At 42.5% G+C, this 21488-nt stretch overlaps 1 protein-coding gene across 2 annotated transcripts in view; it reads left to right on the forward strand.

Annotated features, from left to right (window-relative positions):
• LOC106580804 (immunoglobulin superfamily member 11) overlaps positions 1-21488 on the forward strand; it is a 100400-nt gene that overhangs the window by 23582 nt on the left and 55330 nt on the right. The gene's annotated exons all lie outside the window — the stretch shown is intronic.

Below are 21488 nucleotides of genomic sequence, written 5' to 3' on the forward strand. Positions count from 1 at the left end.
AAGCACTAATCAAAATCCACAAAGAAATGGTTAATTGACCACAAAATCTACATTTTGCAATGGTCATCTCAGTTTTTGGATATGAACTCCATTGAAAACCTGTGGTTTGAATTGAAGAGGGCAGTCCATAAGAGCAGACAAAGGATATAAAGGATCTGGAAAGATTATGTATGGAGGAATGGTCCAATATCCTTCCCAATGTGTTCTCCAATCCCATAAAACATTTTAGAAAAAGGCTCAGTGTCGTTATCCTTGCAAGGGGAGGGTGCTAGAGTATCGAAAATAGTGGTGCCAATCATTTTGACCTATCTTTTTGAGATTAGTTTTTATTACTTGTTAAACAAAATATCTTTCTCTGAGCAATTGTATTAGTATAATATAATTTCCCTATTATGTTTGTTGCATATAATATATCTCAGTATTTGTATTATTTATTTTATACAATCTTTTTTTCTCATGTTTATCAAGGGTGCCAATAATAAAGGACCTGACAGCACACATTCAGTATGTAAACAGCCATAATCAGTTAATTCACATTGACTACATAGTGTGAATCATGATGATGTTGGCTTTAGTATAGAGCTGGTCCTAATCTCACTAAATGAAGAGAATGTTTGTGTGGATAGTTGTAATAGTGCTCTAACAATTTGTAGGGACAGTCATAATGACACTGTTGGGAATTCCCTGCTCTTTAGTTCCCCTGGGCACGGCTTTTATTTTCATATTATTACCATTAGTATTTATTGTCGTTAATGCCTAACATTCGTAACGATTTATTTAGGTAATGAGTCAGCACGGATGGTGTGAGGCAAAAAAATAAATAAACAACAGGAATATCTATAGACGCGGAGGCACGCTAGTCGATTTAACAGTTCGTCCTGCTTTTATGGGTATTTGTAGCAGATGGAGTCTTGTTGCGATTTATGTCTCTGGCCTCCCTCAGTGGATCCCAGAGTATTTTAGTCCCGAATAATCCCCACCATCTGCTGTCTCCTGTACTATGTTTTAGCACCTCTCTCTGTCTCTCTGTCTCTGTATATATATATATATATATATATATATATACAGTTGAAGTCGGAAGTTTACATACACCTTATCCAAATACATTTAAACTCAGTTTTTCACAATTCCTGACATTTAATCCTGGTAAAAATTCCCTGTTTTAGGTCAGTTAGGATCACCACTTTATTTTAAGAATATGAAACATCAGAATAATAGTAGAGATTTATTTCAGCTTTTATTTCTTTCATCACATTCCCAGTGGGTCAGAAGTTTACATACACTCAATTAGTATTTGGTAGCATTGCCTTTAAATTGTTTATCTTGGGTCAAACAATTCGGGTAGCCTTTCACAAGCTTCCCACAATAAGTTGGGTGAAGTTTGGCCCATTCCACAGAGCTGGTGTAACTGAGTCAGGTTTGTAGGCCTCCTTGCTCGCACACGCTTTTTCAGTTCTGCCCACACATTTTCTATAGGATTGAGATCAGGGCTTTGTGATGGCCACTCCAATACCTTGACTTTGTTGTCCATAAGCCATTTTGCCACAACTTTGGAAGTATGCTTGGGGTCATTGTCCATTTGGAAGACCCATTTGCGACCAAGCTTTAACTTCCTGACTGATGTCTTGTGATGTTGCAGATGCCATCGATTCTGTGACGTGCACCAGTTTCTCCTGCAGCAAAGCACCCCCACAGCATAATGCTGCCACCCCTGTGCTTCACGGTTGGGATGGTGTTCTTGCAAGCCTCCCCCTTTTTCCTCCAAACATAATGATGGTCTTTATGGCCAAACAGTTCTATTTTTGTTTCATCAGACCAGAGGACATTTCTCCAAAAAGTATGATCTTTGTCTCCATCTGCAGCTGCAAACCGTAGTCTGGCTTTTTTAATTGCAGTTTTGGAGCAGTGGCTTCTTCCTTGCTGAGCGGCCTTTCAGGTTATGTCGATATAGGACTTGTTTTTACTGTGGATATAGATCTTTTTGTACCTGTTTCCTCCAGCATCTTCACAAGGTCCTTTGCTGTTGTTCTGGGATTGATTTGCACTTTTCGCACTAAAGTACGTTCTCTAGGAGACAGAATGTGTATCCTTCCCGAGCTGTATGACGGCTGCGTGGTCCCATGGTGTTTATACTTGCGTACTATTGTTTGTACAGATGAACGTGGTACCTTCAGGCGTTTGGAAATTGCTCCCAAGGATGAACCAGACTTGTGGATGTCACATGGAATGACGCTCGAGAGACGAAATAGGTACGGGGAGTCAAACATTTAATAAGGAACGGACATGGAACGAGACAGGAACAGCGTCAGCAAAAGAGTAACAAAAACAATTAATGCCGAAGCGGGGAACAGAGCTGGGGAACTGACAAATATAGGGGAGGTAATAACAGGTGATGGGTGAGTCCAATATCGCTGATGCGCGTGACGAGGGAAGGCAGGTGTGCGTAATGGATGATAGGAGTGCGTGATGCAGGGCAGCTTGGTGCCCTCAAGCGCCAGGGGGGTGAAAGCGGGAGCAGATGTGACAGTATCCCCCTCCCAGGGGCGCCACCCGGCGTCCCACCTGGGCGAACCGGCTGAGACATGGGTGCTGGGCAAGCCGGTTGGGGCGTGGAAGCTCAACGAATCAGCAGGAGCGTGAGAGCCTGGCGAGCCGGCTGAGGCATGGAAGCCCGACGATCCGGCTGAGGCAAGACGCCTGTCGATCCCGCTGCAGAGAGGGAGCCTGAGGATCCGGTGGAGTGTGACGTGGGATGGGAGCAGGTACGGAGAGTCAAACATTTAATAAGGAACGGACATGGAACAAGGCAGGAACAGCTTCAGCAAAAGAGTAACAAAAACAATTAATGCAGAAGCAGGGAACAGAGCTGGGGAACTGACAAATATAGGGGAGGTAATAACAGGTGATGGGTGAGTCCAATATCGCTGATGCGCGTGACGAGGGAAGGCAGGTGTGCGTAATGGATGATAGGAGTGCGTGATGCAGGGCAGGCTGGCGCCCTCAAGCGCCAGGCTGGGGGGGAGGGTGGAGCGGGAGCAGATGTGACAGTGGAGGTCTACAATTTTTCTTTCTGAGGTCTTAGCTGATTTCTTTAGATTTTCCCATGATGTGAAGCAAAGAGGCACTGAGTTTGAAGGTAGGCCTTGAAATACATCCACAGGTACACCTCCAATTGACTCAAATGATGTCAATTAGCCTATCAGAAGCTTCAATAGCCATGACATCATTTTCTGGAATTTTCCAACCTGTTTAAAGGCACAGTTTACTTAGTGTATGTAAACTTCTGACCCACTGGAATTGTGATACAGTGAATTATAAGTTAAATAATCTGTCTGTAAACAATTGTTGAAAAATGACTTGTGTCATGCACAAAGTAGATGTCCTAACCGACTTGTGAAAACTATAGTTTGTTAACAAGAAATTTGTGGAGATGTTGAAAAATGAGTTTTAATGACTCCAGCCTAAGTGTATGTTAACTTCCGACTTCAACTGTATATCTCTCTCTCTCTCGCTCTCCCTCCACCCCCATCCCATCCCATACTATTGGAGATCCAGTCTGGAAATATAATTTGGACTCTGGTCTGAGTATTGTTTCCTCCTGCCAAACCTGTAGGCCCCTTACTCTGGGCGACTGACCTAACTAATGTCTGATGTCTGTTACTGTTTTATCCAGTAGCTAGATTTCTTTTCAGAATTGAATTTAATGTTGGCTTAGTAAGCATTATTTTGCTACATTATCAAGTAAACATTGTTATGGCTGTCAGGGAGAAACAAAACCGTCAACAATATGACCTTATGTGTACTGCTGCAGTGCGGTTTGCATAGGCTCAACATAGTCTGTATCAAACGCCAGACAGCACTCTAGCATGAACGTATCATAAACAATGGCTGACCATGCACAGGATTTAGTATTGTGGATTTCAAACGACCAGGGATCCAGGCCTACTGTATACACGCAATACCTTACATGTTTGTCCGCCGCGTTCATGCTCTATGGATTACTAATGGTTTTGAATGGATTATGGAGGAACGATAAAATAAACTAGGGGTGACTCCTAGGTTGGGGGAATGTGAGTATTTGATAAAGCCATCTATACCTCAAGAGATAGAAGTCTCATCATCAGACACTGCTCTGCTAATGATAGATATCCACTCACAGGGAACAGTCTCTTTGCTCCGTTTCACATTGGCTTTTCTCCGGATAATTAGCTTTTTCCTGAAATGATATGTTAAACCAGAGACCGTCAAAGAAAAACATTAGGGCCTATAAGCTTTTGCGGTGCGGATTGTGGATTCCAGCGAACCCATTGCAGTTGAACAAAGGCCAATATCCAAATGACGTAATTCCGCTTGCCGTACAGCAACCACGAGTTAATTATCCTTACAGTGATTTGAATGTCGGATTATTGTAATAGTCATTGGTAATTGAAAAATATGCTCCTTATTGAATGCTGAAAGGCACTTTTGAGTAATCAGCTTTCAGCTTGGATATATTATAATGTGGAGGTTCTTAGTACAAGGAACCCATTAAATCTTTATTAGGACTCAATTCAACCACATTTAATTGTGCTAATCTGCAGGGACAATGGGCACTGCTGCCAAAGTGACGCAGTGTTGCAGTAATGAGGTGATGAATCCTCTATTCCCAAAATTGAAGTCGGAGGTGTCAGACAGCCGCTCCGCTTAACACATTGTCTGTCTGAGATTGAAATACGGCTGCAATAAGTTGCAAATTCTCTCTGTTATACAGTGTGTATCAGCACATTGGTAGAGAACAGGGGAAAGCTCCGCACAGCAGGATTTGATGATGGAAAATAAACTGTAGAAATCAGATGCTTAAAATTTACCAATAGTTTTCAGAGGAACTGTATGATAAAGGTTAATATGGCAACATTCGTAAGGATTCGTTCCTTGGTAGCTGAAAGCTCCATACCGTATCTAAATTCCTTAGCACACCATAGGTTTGTGGTACAGTATAATGTATTTGCTGCCATCTCTGGATGTGTCATTGGTAGTCTAGCAGACTGTTAGCAGAGGTGCTACTTGGCCGTGTCTCATACCACTCATTCCTCACAACTCTGACCCAGACTCAGGAGAGAGGAAATGTAGAGCAAGACCGCTTGACCCAACCCGCAATACACTGTAGATCACAGATAGACTCGACTCCTGGGAGACACTAAACAAAACTAACATACCACTCAACCAACCCAGCGCCAGATCCTACTGGAAGAGGTTACATACAGTAGAGAACACGACCTACATAGACAACAATACAGTTCACCACTTCCTTTTTGATTACTACTAGTGGATACAAAGATCAGATACAAAGATCAGAGAGGAAATTGATACAGGATGTATGGTGTGTGTTTAAAGGAATCACTATGGTGCTTTGTTCTCCTGGATCAATCGGTCATAGATCTCTGTTCTCAGGAGTATATGTCTGACTGGGACTTTACAGTGCATACATTTACATTTGCTTCATTAAGCAGACGCTTTTTTCCAGAGTGATTTACAATCAGTACATTCAGCTAAAGTAGGTAAAACAACCACATATATCACAATATGTGAAATGCATACCACGCATGCCACTTACAAATCAAATATTGAAGTTGTCTGAGATCCCAGAACCATAAATGGGCATCGCTAGCTTGCCATAGACCCTCTAGGCAGTGCTAATTAGCCATATACCCTCTAGGCAGTGCTAGCTAGCCATAGACCCTCTAGGCAGTGCTAGCTAGCCATAGACCCTCTAGGCAGTGCTAGCTAGCCATAGACCCTCTAGGCAGTGCTAATTAGCACAGGCAGATACCAATGATTGCAGAGCAGAACAACATTTTTTTCCTGAATCTCATGAATCATAACACCTAAGTCTGTGTACCCACCCGGGTCAAACCCAAAGACCCGGGCCCCACTCGTTAATGAAGTGTCACAACACATAATGTACACTGTCGGAAATAAACATCTGTCTTCTGATGATTAGATGAGCAGTGGCTTCTTAAATATCCACCTTTGTATTTGGATTTTATAAAACCAGATAGCAAGTAGGCCTATAATTGTGCTTTTAGATTTTTTTATGTACACTATATATACAAAAGTATGTGGACACTCCTTCAAATTAGTGGATTCGATCATTTCATCCACACCCATTGCTGACGGGTGTATAAAATCGAGCACACAGCCATGCAATCTCCATAGACAAACATTGGCAGTAGAATGGCCTTACTGAAGAGCTCAGTGACTTTCAACAAGGCAGCGTCATAGGATGCCACCTTTCCAACAAGTCAGTTAGTCAAATTTCTGCCCTGCTAGAGCTGGCCCGGTCAACTATAAGTGCTGTTATTGTGAAGTGGAAACGTCTAGGAGCAACAACGGCTCAGCCGCGAAGTGGTAGGCCACACAAGCTCACAGAGCGGGACCATCGAGTGCTGATGCGCGTAATGCGTAAAATTGTCTGTCCTCGGTTGCAACACTCACTACTGAGTTCCAAACTGCCTCAGGAAGCAACGTCAGCAGAATAACTGTTCGTTGGAAGCTTCATGAAATGGGTTTCCATAGCTCAGAAGCCACACACAAGCCTAATATCACCATGTGCAAAGACAAGTGTCGGCTGGAGTCATGTAAAGCTCGCCGCCATTGGACTTTGGAGCAGTGGAAATGTGTTCTCTGGAGTGATTACTCATCTGGCAGTCCGACAGACGAATCTGAGTTTGGCGGATGCCAGTAGAACGCTACCTACCCGAATGCATAGTGCCAACTGTAAAGTTTGGTGGAGGAGGAATAATGGTCTGGGGCTGTTTTTCATGGTTCAGGCCCCTTAGTTCCAGTGAAGGGAAATCTTAATGCTACAGCATACAATGACATTCTAGACGATTCTGTGCTTCCAGCTTTGTGGCAACAGTTTGGTGTAGGCCCTTTCCTGTTTCAGCATGACACTGCCCCCGTGCACAAAGAAAAGTCCATACACAAATGGTTTGCCAATATCGGTGTGGAAGAACTTGACTGGCCTGTACAGAGCCCTAACCTCAACCCCATTGAACACCTTTGGGATGAATTGGGACAGCGACTGCGAGCCAGGCCTCCCTAATGCTCTTGTGATTGAATGGAAGCAAGTTCCCACAGCAATGTTCCACCATCTAGAGGAAAGCCTTCCCAGAAGAGTGGAGGCTGTTATAGCAGCAAAGAGGGGACCAACTCCATATTAATGCCCATGACTTTGGAAAGAGATGGCCGACGAGCAGGTCTCCACATACTTTTGGTCATGTAGTGTGCATTAGTATCAAATGATGACATTATCAAAAACCCGAAGATGGGGTTGTGTCTGGCGTTCACTGGGGTGAAGGTGTACAGCTAACCATCCTGCTTACCCTCGCCCTCTTCCCTCCCCGCCCTCTCCCCCCTTACCCCTCCCCCATCCTTCCCTTCTCCCCATGGGCCCCACCTGCTGCTGGTGCTGGCGGTGAGGCTTAACCTCACAACCAGAGCTCAGAGACGATTAGCGTCGCGCTAAGGGACAGCTAATTTAGAGCCTGCCGCGTCAGAGTAATAGGATCTGTAAACAAACTGCCTCCACACGTCCCCGGACAGCAGCATTTAACTGGAGCACCTCCCCCCTCCTATCCAGAGATCTGGAGGCGTCTGTCTCTGGTGCCTCTGTGGAGAGGCCTGGTAACGGTGTGCTGCAGATCACAGCTCCTTTAGGAAGTTCCTAAGCGCCTCTTCCCCCTCAGGAGGTTGAAAAAGTTTGGCTTGGGCCCTCAAAACCTCAAAGTTCTACAGCTGCACCATTGAGAGCATCTTGACTGCTTGGTATGGCAACAGCACCACTCTTGATCGCATGCTGTTCAGAGGGTGGTGGGACAGCCCAGTACATCACTGTGGCCGAGCTCCCTGCCATCCAGAACTTCTATATCAGGCGGTGTGAAAAGAAGGCCCAGAAAATCTTTAAAGACTCCAGCCACCCAAGCCATAGACTGTTCACTCTGCTTCCACACGGCAAGCGGTACCGATGCATCAAGTCTGACACCAACAGGCTCCTGAAAAGCTTTTGTCCCCAAGCCAAAATGACTGCTAAATAGCTAACAAAATGGCAACACAGACTATCTGAGTTGACCCGTGTATTCAGTTTTTATTTTTGCACTGTCGCAGGACTCTACACACGTACGCACACTGACACTCCAACACACACATAACATGTACACGTACTAACTCTACACACACGCACACACACTCCCATACAATCTTAATTTACTCTGTATCATATGTCCTGATGCCTATTCACCTTACCCCATATACAGTTGAAGCCAGAAGTTTACATACACCTTAGCCAAATACATTTAAACTCTTTCACAATTCCTGACATTTAATCCTAGTAAAAATTCCCTGTCTTAGGTCAGTTAGGATAACCAATTTATTTTAAGAATGTGAAATGTCAGAATAATAGTAGAGAGAATTATGTATTTCAGCTTGTATTTCTTTCATCACATTCCCAGTGGGTCAAAAGTTTACATACACTCAATTATTATTTGGTAGTATTGCCTTTAAATTGTTTAACTTGGGTCAAACGTTTCGGGTAGCCGTCCACAAGCTTCCCACAATAAGTTGGGTGAATTATGGCCCATTCCTCCTGACAGAGCTGGTGTAACTGAGTCAGGTTTGTAGACATGCTTTTTCAGTTCTGCCCACAGATTTTTTATGAGATTGGGGTCAGGGCTTTGTGATGGCCACTCCAATACCTTGACTTTGTTGTCCTTAAGCCATTTTGCCACAACTTTGGAAGTATGCTTGGGGTCATTGTCCATTTGGAAGACCCATTTGCGACCAAGCTTTAACTTCCTGACTGATGTCTTGAGATGTTGCTTCAATATATTCACATAATTTTCCTGCCTCATGATGCCATTTATTTTGTGAAGTGCACCAGTCCCTCCTGCAGCAAAGCCCCCCCCCCCCCACAACATGATGCTGCCACCCCCGTGCTTCACGGTTGGGATGGTGTTCTTCGGCCTGCAAGCCTCCCCCTTTTTCCTCCAAACGTAACGGTCATTAATGCCAAACAGTTCTATTTTTGTTTCATCAGACCAGAGGACATTTCTCCAAAAAGTATGATCTTTGTCCCCATGTGCAGTTGCAAACCGTAGTCTGGCTTTTTTATGGCAGTTTTGGAGCAGTGGCTTCTTTCTTGCTGAGCGGCCTTTCAAGTTATGTCGATATATGACTCGTTTTACTTTGGATATAGATACTTTTGTACCTGTTTCCTCCAGCATCTTCACAAGGTCCTTTGCTGTTGTTCTTGGATTGATTTGCACTTTTCGCACTAAAGTACGTTCATCTCTAGGAGACAGCACACGTCTCCTTCCTGAGCTGTATGATGGCTGCATGGTCCCATGGTGTTTATACTATTGTTTGTACAGTCGTGGCCAAAAGTTTTGAGAATGACACAAATATACATTTTCAAAGTCTGCTGCCTCAGTTTGTATGATGGCAATTTGCATATACTCCAGAATGTTATGAAGAGTGATCAGATTAATTGCAAAGTCCCTCTTTGCCATGCAAATTAACTGAATCCCCAAAAAACATTCCCACTGCATTTCAGCTCTGCCACAAAAGGACCAGCTGACATCATGTCAGTGATTCTCTCGTTAACACAGGTGTGAGTGTTGACGAGGACAAGGCTGGAGATCACTCTGTCATGCTGATTGAATTCGAATAACAGACTGGAAGCTTCAAAAGGAGGATGGTGCTTGGAATCATTGTTCTTCCTCTGTCTACCATGGTTACCTACAAGGAAACACGTGCCGTCATCATTGCTTTGCACATAAAGGGCTTCACAGGCAAGGATATTGCTTCCAGTAAGATTGCACCTAAATCAACCATTTTATTGGATGATCAAGAACTTCAAGGAGAGCGGTTAAATTGTTGTGAAGAAGGCTTCAAGGCACCCAAGAAAGTCCAGCAAGCACCAGGACCGTCTCCTAAAGTTTATTCAGCTGCAGGATCGGGGCACCACCAGTACAGAGCTTGCCCAGGAATGGCAGCAGGCAGGTGTGAGTGCATCTGCACGCACAGTGAGGCGAAGACTTTTGGAGGATGGCCTGGTGTCAAGAAGGGCAGCAAAGAAGCCACTTCTCTCCAGGAAAAACATCAGGGACAGACTGATATTCTGCAAAAGGTACAGGGATTGGACTGCTGAGGACTGGGGTAAAGTATTTTTCTCTGATGAATCCCCTTTCCTATTGTTTGGGGCATCTGGAAAAAAGCTTGTCCGGAGAAGACAAGGTGAGCGCTACCATCAGTCCTGTGTCATGCCAACAGTAATGCATCCTGAGACCATTCATGTGTGGGGTTGCTTCTCAGCCAAGGGAGTGGGTTCACTCACCATTTTGCCTAAGAACACAGCCATGAATAAAGAATGGTACCAACACATCCTCCGTGAGCAACTTCTCCCAACCATCCAGGAACAGTTTGGTGACGAACAATGCCTTTTCCAGCATGATGGAGCACCTTGCCATAAGGCAAAAGTGATAACTAAGTGGCTCGGGGAACAAAACATCGATATTTTGGGTCCATGGCCAGGAAACTCCCCAGACCTTAATCCCATTGAGAATTTGTGGTCAAACCTTAAGAGGCGGTTGGACAAACAAAAACCCACAAACTCCAAGCATTGACTATGCAAGAATGGGCTGCCATCAGTCAGGATGTGGCCCAGAAGTTAATTGACAGCATGCCAGGGCAGATTGCAGAGGTCTTGAAAAAGAAGGGTCAACACTGCAAATATTGACACTTATGAAATGCTTGTAATTATACTTCAGCATTCCATAGTAACATCTGACAAAAATATCTAAAGACACTGAGGCTGCAGACTTTGTGAAAATTAATATTTGTGTCATTCTCAAAACTTTTGGCCACAACTGTACAGATGCACGTGGTACCTTCAGGCGTTTGGAAATTGCTCCCAAGGATGAACCAGACTTGTGGAGGTCTACAATTCTTTTTTTCTGAGGTCTTGGCTGATTTCTTTAGATTTTCCCATGATGTCAAGCAAAGAGGCACTGAGTTTGAAGGTAGGCATTGAAATACATCCACAGGTACACCTCCAATTGACTCAACTGATATCAATTAGCCTATCAGAAGCTTCTAAAGCCATTACATAATTTTCTGGAATTTTCCAAGCTGTTTAAAGGCACAGTCAACTTAGTGTATGTAAACTTCTGACCCACTGGAATTGTGATACAGTGAATTATAAGTGAAATAATCTGTCTGTAAACAATTGTTGGAAAAATTACTTGTGTCATGCAGAAATTAGATGTCCTAACCGACTTGCCAAAACTATAGTTTGTTAACAAGAAATTTGTGGAGATGTTGAAAAACGAGTCTTAATGACTCCAACCTAAGTGTTTGTAAACTTCCGACTTCAACTGTATATATCTACCTCTATCACTCCAGTATCCCTGCACATTGTAAATATGGTATTGTTGGGTTTAGAACTTGCAAGAAAGGCATTTCACTGTACTTGAGCACATGACATTGCAACTTGAAACCTTGAAACGTTGATCAAACCGTAGACCGTAGACCCTTCTGGAATCGGAGAGCAGTTAGCGGTAAGCTAATAGCTGTGTTCTGTTACTAGGCAGGCGGCTTAGTCCCTGGTTGTCAATATCCATGTGTTGGTGATGGATATGAATCATAGGCCACTTTACAGAGGCTTGCGGCTGGAGATCGCTGTCAGATCAATTACAGGTGAATGGGGTTTTGGTAAACCCTGGGCCATTAAGTAAGACTTGTTCTTAGGTCAGGAAGACTCACTCAGCCTTGCATCCGAGTCAGTGAACTCACTAAATGTGCTTACACACACACACGTGTGCACACACATCCACACTCGCGCACACACAAACAGGCTGCTCAGCGCAAGTACAGGAATAACATTTTTGCACTCCAATAAATTCCTACAAATGTTTCATAAATCCTATTATTCCAATCATTTGTATGCTTCGTACATTAATGTCCAGGCCCTGAAAGAAACCCTGTACTGCCACAGCATAAGTAAAACACACAGAGAGGTGGTGGTGGTTGTGGTCTAGCCTGTTAAGTGCCTTGCTGTAATTTCAGAAACCCAGCCAGTAGGTTTGAGCCGCCATGTGCTTTAAGCCTCAAGTCATGGTCTGCCATATCTTATCTGGGAGGGAATGAGTGATGTCAGGCAACACATTGATATACTAAGTAATTATGAAGCAATTTGTTTTGAGGATGATTTGGACCACGCCATACCATAGTGGAATCTATGAATAATGCATGTCCTCTGCAGCACAGCAGGAGAAAAGCAATAAACATTTGTATTGTCTATTATTCTTGGTGGGAAATTAAAAAATATTCCCTTTGAAGCACAGACCCATGGATCATGTTTTCCAGTCATTGTTTTTGATAATAGCTAAACATTTGCGTGCTTTAATATCTGCTCAAGGCAGGGATTGCATTTGTCAAAGTCTCTGTATAGAGAGAAAGCAGCGTTCTGTTTTAAACAAGACTATCCTCCTGTGGAATACAAATTGTACAGAAATGTGTTTTATGGATTAGTTTGGATGTCACGATATGTGGAAATTCTCATTACTCAGCAAGGTAGTTCATGTAAAAGCTTTTGGGTTTTTAGGTAAAGGCTACTGAACATGTTTTATTTAGTCCCCATGCATTATTCAAGCATTATTTCTAGATGGAAGCTGCTACCATCTTTTGAATGTTATTCTGATCTTTCTCCTCTCTATGTATTAGCCATGTGCCTTTAGGCTTGAACATTTCCAGTAATCGCACAGGGAATGTATCGAAAAAGATGGTGCGATTTAGTCACTTTAGTGTGGAAGGATGATTTGGCTCCGTTGCTTTTCCTTTCCAGCAAGGCCCGAGCGGTGCCTTGGCGTCGCCAGCCTCTCTCTGTCACTCGTTACTCCCAAGTGTATGTGTATGTGAACATTATGCGTGCATGCTCTCTCTCTCTCTCTCTCTCTCTCTCTCTTTTTCTTTCTTTCTCTCTTTCTCTCGGTTGCACTCTATTCATTTCTCTTTTTATTTCTCTACCCTCTTACATTCCTCTCTGGCTTATTGAAACAATCTATCTCTGTCTCTCGCTCTTGATCACATTTTTCTTATTCTGTCTCTCACTCTCTCTTCCATCTCTCCCTCTCATCTCTCAATCCCCTCTTTCACCCCTCCCCTCCTCTCTCTCCCTCCATGTTTCTCTATCGCTTTGATACCTCTCTCCACATTTCATTTCACTAAAGGCATGCAGATCTGACCACAGGACAAGCATCTGTCAAAGAAAAAGAGCTTTACTAAAGTTTTAAGTGTCCCCTCACTATCTTTTTTGAGATTTCTGTGGACAAGGGGGTATATTTTCTGATCTGTATGCACGTGGCACCAACCTGTCAAATGCCTGCGCTCAGCAGTATCCTGTTGAAAGTCATTTGACAGTGAGACCTCATGCACCAATGAGATCTCGTCGAATGGCTGGTTGCTAGTTGTCGAGTAAGTGCAATTTTGCATAGCAAGTCTTAATTCAACATTTGCGGTGTAGCGTGGATATCGGAGCAATAGAGTTTGCCAAACTCCCTTTTATTGTGATACTAAAAACTGCTGGAGAATTTTTCTTACCTTTTTTATTGTGACTATTGCATTTGTTGAATTCAGTTTGCTTCTAGATCAAGCAAATAGACCTCTTATCATCAACACCTTAACCCCTTCCTCTCCTCTTAATCAAACCCTCCTCCCCCTCTCCTCTCTTCTGCCTTATCCTCCCATTATCAAGCTCCTCATTCCTCAAACACTGAAAAAAGAAATATGACAGATTACCTGCTATTTTTAGGGAGTCTCACAGTGGATCATGCCATGCATCTCTCGGTGCCCCAAGCCACTGAACACGCTTTATGTTTGGATGCAATCTGTTTTTCCCAAATGCAAAACCCAGAAGCTTTCTGCAATTGCCTATCTGTCTGTAGGATTGCAAGGTCTCTTAACTCTTAAGAGAAATACAGACAATAAGACATTCATACCATATTTCTCAGAACGACACCCTTTATAGATCATTTCATTATTGGTGATCTTGAAGGTGATATGTTTATCATTATGGTAATACAGTATAGTATGTTAATGTATTTCAGTGCTTATGGCTTCTTTCCCCCTCCCATTTCTTCACATACAGTCTGGTTGCTGTAGATTTCCGTGGGACAACCTCACCTACTCATGTCATCACTTAGCCTGCTCCGTCATGATTAAGAGGGCTCATATGAGTCTTATAAGGCGTGTTAAACATCATCATGATATGTGGAGGACATCATCCGTGATATGTGCTAAGCATCATCCATGACAGGGGTAGGCAATCATTTTGCCTCGAGGGCAACATTTGGATTCTAATTTTCAGCGGAGTGCCGCACAGATTATTTTCCATATCAAATCTTAATCAAAAGCATTTTGTGGACCAGAAAAAGTGCAGTTATTTGAAAACATATAGGTCCATTTGTCACGACTTCCGCCGAAGTCGGTTCCTCTCCTTGTTCGGGCGGCATTTGGCGGTCGACGTCACCGGCATTCTAGCCATCGCCGCTCCATTTTTTTCATTGTTCTATTTGTTTTGTCTTGTTCCCTGCACACCTGATTTACACTGCATGTATTTATTCCTCTGTTCCCCCCATGTCTTTGTGTGAAATTGTTTTTGTCGTGTTTCGTGTTACGCGCCAGGCTGGGTTTCCCCCTGTATTTCCGTGGTATTTCACGAAGGATGTTTAATTGTTAAACATTTGCTTATTTTTGTGACTTTCGCGCCCTGCACTTTTTACCTTTGGCTGGAGGTTTTGACGCAGTGGCGTCTGTCTGTTTTATTGCCTCTGCCTTAATAAAGTGTGCGCCTGTTCACAACTCTCTGCTCTCCTGCACCTGACTCCTCCACCAGTAGCGCACAACCTTGACACCATTATAATTTCTATGCACTTTCTATCTAGTTTTAGACGTTCAAGAGTGGCATGGAGTGATTTGCAACCCCAAAGAATTCCCCAGATTTTATGGGCTTTGCTTTATCTTGGCCAGGTCGCAGTTGTAAATGAGAAATTGTTCTCAACTGGCCTACCTGGTTAAATGAAGGTGAAATAAAAGAAAAAATAAATAAATTACAAGGCAAAATAATTTAACAATATTTGTCCCCCCCACCAGAACAATTTGGACAACAGGAGGGATCTACTCAGTCAAAAACGGCCTCTTTTTAAACTATCAAAAAGTTTTCACCAAGGAAAAATAGGGACATATGTTGGTAATAAAACAAAGTAATAATAAGATAAAAGCTTTATAAATGGGTCATTATGGCCTCATAAACGACTTAAATCTCCAAAGATAATGGAGTGACACAACTGTACACATCATCGCATCTGTTTTTTTCCTCTTTAGAGGAGCAGACAGAGCTTTTAGGAAATGATTTGTCCTGATACATTTGTGTACATGCAGGGCATTTGGCAGCAAGCGCACTGCACAGCTTTTTCTGAATACGGATTATTACTTTACATTACAGACGACTTTACTGTAATGTCTGTTGTTTTACAGTCTCCCGTGTCTGTCCCCTATGGTCAGTCTATATTATGACAGTGAAGAGTCAGAGCTCGCTCATAACAGATGAGCGTACAGATGTAGGATCTTCATTTGATCACCCTGTTGCAGGAGAACTTTCCTGCAATACAGGAAAACGTCTAACTTGTAGTGTATTTAAGGTTTTAAAAGGCTTCTGAAGTTCATAATTTCCACTTTGAAATTAGATTTTTCCTTACAAAAAATGTATCAACCCCTACAAAAATGTCCAAAATGCCCATTAATTATAATCCACATAATATCACATTTCCTGTTGTTTCAGGATAATTTTCCTGCTGTACAAACTGTCTTGATTAAAGATCCTACATCTGTACTCATATTGCTCTCTATATGTACTTGTTAATGGTGAGGCTGCCTGTGATATTTTCTACCCTTATTTCTATTCAGCCCACATTTAGAAAATGGTGCTTGCTGGGATTTCAGAGGAGTTATTCCCCTTTGTGTCTCAGAAGTATCACTCTGCACATCATCTCTACGCATTGTAATCCTCAGAGGAGTGTGTTAGACTGAAATGGAGAAACTCCCCCGGGAGGTAATTGATGTTATCGCATACATTTTCATCAAACCAAGGTAAGGCACTGTATGCCACCTTTCTCTTGGAATCCTAGAGATTAATACAATTGCTACATTTCAAATTAGATTTTTGTTCTTTGCCAGAAGCAGGGTTTCTTTTTTTCCGACAGGATTTTGTTAGAGTGCAAGAATATGCGATGGGCCAAGAGACATATTGAAGGCATGAAACTATTCCTTTTCAGGCGACACAAGAAAGGAAGCTCTGTTAACCCTTGATTTTCAACTTAATTTGATTCATCATGGGATGCCGCACATGCACGGTATTTCCAGCTGAATACAGGCACTGTCTACTTATCGAACAAGGTTCCTCAGTTCTCCATATAGGCTAGTGGTCAACACAGAGATGGTGAGCTGGGGATCCATATTCCAAATAACTGCATAGCATATTTCAGTGCATATTTCAGTAAATCTGTTCACTGTTGAATAGTACAGTCAGTTTCTATCCGAGGGTAGAATCAGTGTCATGGACAGTACTGATGGTACAGTACATTGGCACCAAACACAGTCTATTTGTCTGCTTGCTGTCTCATGACTCATGAACACACTCGTTTGCATGCGGAGGCTGCCAAACAGTGTCAGTTCATTTACCAGGCTGTGAAAGATCTTAGGGAGGTCCATGCAGTATGATATGACATTGGATTGAGTGTGATTGAACTTGAAAATGAGATTTGAATATTCGCTCCCCTGACTTTGATGACAAGACAATCTGTGAAATGTATCTGTATAAATGTACTTCATGTCAGTTGGAAGGAAGAACCAGAAAGCAGACTGTCTTTAGGCCTCATATTGGTCAGCAGTGTCAATGGAATCAATGCACAGGGGTACTCTCTGTCACTGATCAGACATTGACAAACAACCTGTAGTGAACAATGGCGAATACAGCTTTTCAGCAGCCAGTCCATTTTCACTGTCAATATCAAACAACTTCCTGTCACTGTCATCCCAAAGAGTTAGGATGGAGAATTTGCTATTGTACTCCATGACAACCCACAAATCCATGTAATACTCAAACAGAGATAATCAGAACTAGAACTTTAGTGTGACTCTGTCTACCCTGAACCTTGTTTTTCTCATTTTGTATGTTGAATGTTTCTCTCTGTGTAAATAGAGACATGGAGTAGGCTTTATTAAATCCCAGTGGGATTTATATCAAATCAAATTGTATTAGTCACATGCACCGAGTACAACAGGTGTAGACCTTACAGTGAAATACTTACTTACAAGCAAGTATAACCAACAGTGCAGTTGAAAAAATACGAATAAGAAATAAAAGTATCTACCAGTATGAAAATGACATGTTTTCAATTCAACCCCCAATGCTCATTTGTAGCATGGCAGGCTTCATATGGGCATCAAGGGCGCTGGTGCACAATAGAAGCCTGTTGTCATGTCTTAATCAACTCTGATCCAATGACTCCTTGTGGATCTTGTGATCTTAGGAGGACATTCTCACATCATTTAACGTGTGTGTGTGTGTGTGTGTGTGTGTGTGTGTGTGTGTGTGTGAGGAGTGCATTAGCAGTACTCTGTTAGCCACTGAACCAGAAAGTGTGTGGCCTTGTAAAGTAGGACTGTCTCTTTGCTGTACAGTTCATGATGTATCACCCATGTACACCAGCCAGTCAGTGCCACACATTTAATCACTGTGACTTGAGAAATATGCTAGTTTTACCCTGTTATTTTTACTATTGACAAATTCATATTAGGTCATTGACATCATATGAGCATTTCAATGTACATGAATAGCCTACTGTACATGTTGCTAGGGGGCAATATTGACACGGCTGGATAAAAAACATACCCGATTTAATCTGGTTACCACTCCTACCCAGTAACTAGAATATGCATATACTTATTACATATGGATAGAAAACACCCTAAAGTTTCTAAAACTGTTTGAATGGCGTCCCACCTAGCCCATAGAGGTTAACGAATGACAAACTTGCATCAATTTCACAAAATAATCATATCACTCTTTTGACTGTATTTTGATGTTGTGATCTCTTGCATCCTTAACACATCTAAAGCAGGGTTCCCCAACCGGTGGCCCACGGGCAGAATTTGGCCCGCAGTGGATTGTTGGACACAAAATGACTAAAAACACCTCTCAAGTGATTTAAAGTTTGGAAATATGTTCCAAAGTATTCCCACGCATAATAGAGAGACACAGTTGAAGTCGGAAGTTTACATACACTTCGGTTGGAGTCATTAAAACTCGTTTTTCAACCACTCCACAAATTTCTTGTTAAAAACGATAGTTTTGGCAAGTCGGTTAGGACATCTACTTTGTAAATGACACAAGTAAATTTTCCAACAATTGTTTACAGACTGATTTATTTCACTTATAACTCACTGTATCACAATTCCAGTGGGCCAGAAGTTTACATACACTAAGTTGACTGTGCCTTTAAACAGCTTGGAAAATTCCAGAAAGCTTCTGATGGGCTAATAGACATAATTTGAGTCAATTGGAGGTGTATCTGTGGATGTATTTCAAGGCTTAATTGTAGACCTCCACAAGTCTGATTCATCCTTAGGAGCAATTTCCAAATGCCTGAAGGTACCGCGTGCATTTGTACAAACAATAGTAGGCAAGTATATACACCATGAGACCACGCAGCCGTCATACCGCTCAGGAAGGAGACGCATTCAGTCTCCTAGAGATGAACGTACTTTGGTGAAAAAAGAGCATATCAATCCCAGAACAACAGCAAAGGACCTTGTGAAGATGTTGGAGGAAACGGGTACAAAAGTATCTATATCCACAGTAAAACTAGTCCTATATCAACATGACCTGAAAGGCCACTCGGCAAGGAAGAATCCACTGCTCCAAAACCGCATAAAAAAGCCAAATTATGGTTTGCAACTGCACATGGGGACAAAGATTGTACTTTTTGGAGAAATTTCCTCTGGTCTGATGAAACAAAAATAGAACTGTTTGGCCATAATGGCCATCGTTGTGTTTGGAGGAAAAATGGGGAGGCTTGCAAGCCGAAGAACACCATCCCAGCCATGAAGCACGGGAGTGGCAGCATCATGTTGTGGCGGTGCTTTGCTGCAGGAGAAACTGGTGCACTTCACAAAATAGATGGCATCATGAGGTAGGAAAATTAAGTGTATATATTGAAGCAACATCTCAAGACATCAGTCAGGAAGTTAAAGCTTGGTCGCAAATGGGTCTTGGACAATGACCCCAAGCATACTTCCAAAGTTGTGGCAAAATGGCTTATGGACAACAAAGTCAAGGTATTGGAGTGGCCATCACAAAGCCCTGACCTCAATCCTGTAGGAAATGTATGGGCAGAACTGAAAAAGCATGTGCGAGCAAGTAGGCCTACAAACCTGACTCAGTTACACCAGCTCTGTCAGGAGGAATGGGCCAAAATTCACCCTACTTATTGTGGGAAGCTTGTGGAAGGCTACCTGACCCAAGTTAAACAATTTAAAGGCAATGCTACCAAATACTAATTGAGTGTATGTAAACTTCTGACCCACTGCGAATGTGATGAAAGAAAAAAAAGCTGAAAGAAATAAAAGCTGAAATAAATCATTCTCTCTACTATTATTCTGACATTTCACATTCTTAAAATAAAGTGGTGATCCTAACTGACCTAAGGCAGGGAATTTTTACTTGGATTAATTGTCAGGAATTGTGAAAAACTGAGTAGATGTATTTGGCTAAGATGTATGTAAACTTCCGACTTCAACTGTATATGTGATTGTATACAAATGTAAGCAAGGTTTGAAATGATTATGTTTGAGTCAAATGTTCTATTTGGGCTTCTTGCAGTCAATTTGCAGTCTACACATTTTTAGTATACTGAACAAAAATATAAATGCAACATGCAACAATTTCAGCGATTTTATTGAGTTACAGTTCATATAAGGAAATCAGTCAATAAATTAATTAGGCCCTAATCAATGGATTTCACATGACTGGGCAGGGAGGCAGCCATGGGTGTGCCTGTGAGGGCATAGGCCCACCACTTGGGAGCCAGGCCCACCCACTGGGGAGTCAGGCCTAGCCAATCAGAATTAGTTTTCCCCCACAAAAGGGCTTTATTACAGACAGAAATACTTGTCCGTTTCAGCAGCTGTCCGGCTGGCTGGTCTCAGACGATCACGCAGGTAAAGAAGCTGGATGTGGAGGTCCTGGGCTGGCATGGTTACACATGGTCTGCAGTTGTGAGGCTGGTTGGACGAACTGCCAAATTCTCTAAAACGACATTGAAGGCATGGTAGAGAAATTAACATTCAATTCTCTGGCAACACTTCTGGTAGACATTCATGCAGTCAGCATGCCAATTGCACGCTTTATCAAAACGTGAGACATCTGTGGCATTGGGTTGTGTGACAAAACTGCACATTTTAGAGTTGCCTTTTATTGTCCCCAGCACAAGGTGAACCTGTGTAATGATCATGCTGTTTAATCAGTTTCTTGATATGCCACACCTGTCAGTTGGATAGATTATCTTGGCAAAGGAGAAATACTCACTAACAGGATGTAAAACATTTGTGCACGAAATTTGAGAGAAATAGCTTTTTGTGCATAATATAGAAAATTTCTGGGATCTTTTATTTCAACTCATGAAACATGGGACCAACACTTTACATGTTGCGTTTATATTTTTGTTCAATATAATTAAATTTCGTGCGCCTAAACATCCTCTCAAGAAAAAATTGCCCCACAGCTGAATCTAGTTGATGATTCCTTATCTAAAATGTTTCTCTCCCTCCTTTCACCTCCACTCAATCTTGATCTGTGCAGAGTGTGTATCTCCCACTAAGTGTATATCAGTCAGACAGTGGGAGTACAGACAGAAACAGCTTTCACAGTGCTATATTCATCACCTTGAAGTGTAATGAACCCAACAAGGAGGGAAAGTTATGAGAATAGCTCAGCTGTAATCTCCACAGAATGTAATAAAGTACCATTTTCACACTACTGAGCCCAGCCAAGCTGTACTAGGATGGCCTGGTTATGCATCCAACGTAGTGGCTGAAGAGGGCATGAAGAAAAATAAAATATCTGAGCCAGCACAGTACAGTTCGGGTCAGCCCTATAGTGGGAATCAAGCACAGGAGAATGGATAAGCTGCAGCCTATTCTCTGTAATAGCAGGAGTTGAGGGTCAGGTGAGGACTCCAGCTGGTTCTCCAGTTCTAGATGAAAGGCATCGTAGATGACAGGATATGCACAGCTGGTTAAGCCTCCATCTTTTTTCTGTTGCTGTCAGCTTGACATCAGCTCACGCATGGCCTCCTCTCAACAAGTCCCCCAAACTGAAACACGGCACAAAGAGC

The sequence above is a fragment of the Salmo salar genome, chromosome 20 (genome assembly GCF_965601325.2).
Source record: "Salmo salar chromosome 20, fSalSal1, whole genome shotgun sequence".
In the NCBI taxonomy this organism is placed as follows: domain Eukaryota; kingdom Metazoa; phylum Chordata; class Actinopteri; order Salmoniformes; family Salmonidae; genus Salmo; species Salmo salar.